Source organism: Bubalus bubalis, chromosome 3 (assembly GCF_019923935.1).
Source record: "Bubalus bubalis isolate 160015118507 breed Murrah chromosome 3, NDDB_SH_1, whole genome shotgun sequence".
In the NCBI taxonomy this organism is placed as follows: domain Eukaryota; kingdom Metazoa; phylum Chordata; class Mammalia; order Artiodactyla; family Bovidae; genus Bubalus; species Bubalus bubalis.
Window position 1 is genome coordinate 135,349,971 of NC_059159.1, and position 3,407 is coordinate 135,353,377.

A 3,407-nucleotide genomic window follows, 5' to 3' on the forward strand; every position below is an offset into this window, starting at 1 on the left:
TCCACTTCTACCTAAACGTTTGTCCCGCCCTCAGCTCCTCCTCGCATCCCTGCTCTCATCCCCCTGTTTTTCCACGCCTGCACCCTCGAAACTCTTAAGAGAGAAATCCAGGCAAGTGGCTCTCAAACGGGGCCGGCCTAGCACATCACTCGTGCTTCCAGCGGTCTTTGGTTTCTGGGCAAGAGGACGTGGAGTCCGGGTTGGGTCCACGTCTGACCCAGCCGGGCTCCGCCACCCAGCCTGGGACCTTGTGGGCAGTGACTTGATTTCCCCACGCGGTACTTTCCCCGGCTTTGAGAAGGAGACAACGCCCGCCTCCCCGGGTTGTTCTGAGGTTCGAGAGAGCATTTGAAGGAAAGCATTTTTGTTAAGTGACAGAGTGCTAAATACACGGGGCTAACTTCAGCTCGCTGATCTTGGCTGAAGGATGGACGTCTTTACTCCTTCCGCCCCCGCCAACCACCCCAGCCACCTTCCTGTTTCTTCTGCACTTGGCAGTGCCCTCTCGCCCAGTTATTGCACACGCCGTGCATCTCCGGCTTCTGGTCTCCTCGGGGAGGGCAGGCCGGGTAAGGAGGAGAGGACTGATTGGCTAGGCGGGAGGTGGGACGAGCAGTGACGCTCCTAGCCGGGGAGACTGCGCCGCGGGGCGCGCGGGGCGCCGGGGGCGGGGCGGAAAGGGAGCAGAACGGGAGAAGGGCGGGGTGGGGGAGAGGGGGGACAGGGACAGGATGGAGAAGAGGCGAGACAGGGGCGGAGGGAAGAGGAGAGCAGGGTGGGGGTGGGACTGGGTGGAGGGTGGAGGAGAGGAGGGGAACCCGGTGGGGAGGGGAGAGAGTGACGGGGTGGGCGGGAAGGGGAGGGAAGGAGGGGCGGGGTGCGAAGAGAGAGGAGGGCCTAGGTGGGGAGGGGGCATGGGGATGGGGGGCGCCTTCCTGGGGCCGTGGCGGAGACCTGATCCCGGCCTCTCCCACCCCTGTCCAGGCGAGGACGGTGTCCCTGGTGAATCATCACTGGTCCAGGAGGGGAGGAGACGGAGCCTGAGCTGCTGGGGGAGGGGGCTCGGGGAGGGAGGGGCCCGCGGGGGGCGCCAGGTCGGGGTCGGGTTTGCAGTCATCCCCACAGTCTTGGCTCCGCGCACAGCTGCGCCGCCGGGAGGTTTCCGGTCACAGCACGTCTCTGGGCTTTTGGGTTCTTCCCTGGCCAGCCGTTCTCACAGCCGCCGCCCTTTCCTCCCTTGGCTGCTGCCCCAAGCGGGAGGGGAGGGAGGTCGTGTCCCCGGCGCTGGCTGGCTGGCCGAGGGGTGGGCGCTCTTAGTGACCCGCAGCGGGACCTCCCGGTGTATTGGGTGCAGTTTGTGGGCTGTATAACTGGAGTATAAGGTAACCAGGAGGACCCAGGAGAAGGGTAGCTGTAGGTTTTTGTCTTTTTGTTTTGTTTTGACCTTGCCTGGGGCTTCTGGGATCTTAATTTCCTGACCAGGGATTGAACCTGAGCCCCTTGCTTTGGAAATTCCAAGTCTTAACCCCTTGGACCACCAGGGAAGTCTCCTGTAGCGGGTTTTGAAGGGGGTGTGACCTCATGGTTTGTGAGCCTCAGCGGGGAGAAGGTTGGGGCCCTGAAAAATGCAGGATATCTGGCCAGTGGAGATGTGGGTTCCCCAGGCCGAGGAAGCAAGGTCAGATAGGGGCACGGGCCTGCTGGGGTCCAGGACCGGAGGAGCGGGAGGCGCGCTGGAAAGGCCCCGCCCATCCAGAGCCTGCAGCGTGACCCGCTGGTAGCCTTTCTGAGCCTCCATGTCCTAATCTGTAGGTGGGACAGCAGCTCTCTGTTTTGAAAATTTACGATGTACCTAAAACTAGAGCTGTTCCCAGCCTGGCGCTACTTGATAACTTAGTCCTTTTCCCTCCTAGAAGGAGAAGAAAGTGAACTTATGAGGCTTTGCCGGACACTTGGCAAACACAGCTAAGAGCCAAATAGAGTTCAACAGAATAGGTATCTAAGAGTCAAACAGAAGAGACACCTGGCCTGAACTGCCATCTTTGCTTCTCCAACTGGCTTTTTTGTTTTAAACTAAAGGACTTGTCCCCTTCTCCCCCACCATCTTAGTTCCCCAACCAGGGACTGAACCTGTGTCTCCTGCAGTGGAAGCACAGAGTCTTACCCACTGAACCACCAGGGAAGTCCATCATCTGCTTCTCAGATGCACATCCCTTAGAACTGTGGTCTTGTTGCAGAAAAAGAAAAAAAAAAAAAAAAAAGAATGAATTTCTCTCCTTTACCTCTCGTGAGAACAAAGTAGATAAAGAGAACAGTGAGGAGACCTGAACATTCCTAGTTTTTTACTTTAACTGCTCCTAACTCTGCATGTCTATAACCAAGTTTGCTTTTGTGCCTCCTAACTCTGCATGAGCTACACTTGGCATCTGTTTTCCTTTGCTGCTGCTGCTGCTAAGTCGCTTCAGTCATGTCCGACTCTGTGCAACCCCATAGACGGCAGCCCACCAGGCTCCCCTGTCCCTGGGATTCTCCAGGCAAGAACACTGGAGTGGGTTACCATTTCCTTCTCTGGCGCATAAAAATGAAAAGTGAAAAGTGAAGTCGTTCAGTCGTGTGACTCTTAGTGACCCCATGGACTGCAGCCTACCAGGCTCCTCCGTCGATGGGATTTTCCAGGCGAGAGTACTGGAGTGGGTTGCCATTGCCTTCTCCCCTATTTTCCTTTGACTCTATGCTAAGTACATCCTGTACTTGGTGTTTAGCCTTACAACACCCTTCCCCTTGTAGCTAAATATCTGAAAGAAGGCCACAGAACTGCCAGACTGGGTTACTGACGCCAGCCTATGAGTGTCTTTGAAACAGTGCAAGAAGAAGAAAACCGAGATCCTACTACCTTTGATCCTCATCACGGATTCCTGACTGTGAGCCCTCATATAAGCCCCTAGTCTCCTCATGAAGGGGGAAGGCACAGTTCTTGAGGCATAAGCCTACTGTGTTCCCCTCTCTGCCAGCTGAGAATTAAAGCCACCTTTCTATTTCCTCCAAACTCTTTGTATTTTTTATTTGACTTCGGTGGGCAGAGAAGGCCAAGATTTTGGCCAGCAATAGTCTCAACTTGTTTAGTCTTTGTTAGGGATTGTCATGTAGCACAGCAGAGGGAGTTTGCTGGTACCGATTGCATTAGAATGGACAGACACACAGACACACACATCTGGTGGCTTTATTTCTCTCACAGGTATATAGAACCATCTGGATTATCTTCAGCCAGACTGCCTTGATTTGCCATCTGTTCCGGGGTCAGGATTCAACATAATAGGGCCTGAGAGGTGGGATCCCAGAACTGTCACTGATGAGCCCTGGGTGAAACTTGTGGCACCAGCAGGTCCCGTGTCTATGATAAAGCACAG

The 3,407-nt window shown here is 55.5% G+C and overlaps 1 long non-coding RNA gene across 1 annotated transcript; it reads left to right on the forward strand.

Annotated features, from left to right (window-relative positions):
* The first annotated feature begins 928 nt into the window (after positions 1-928).
* On the forward strand, positions 929-3,046 carry LOC123332425. The gene is made up of 2 exons (XR_006549216.2): positions 929-1,995; positions 2,788-3,046. It is a non-coding gene; the product is annotated as an uncharacterized LOC123332425 (long non-coding RNA).
* Positions 3,047-3,407: the final 361 nt, after the last annotated feature.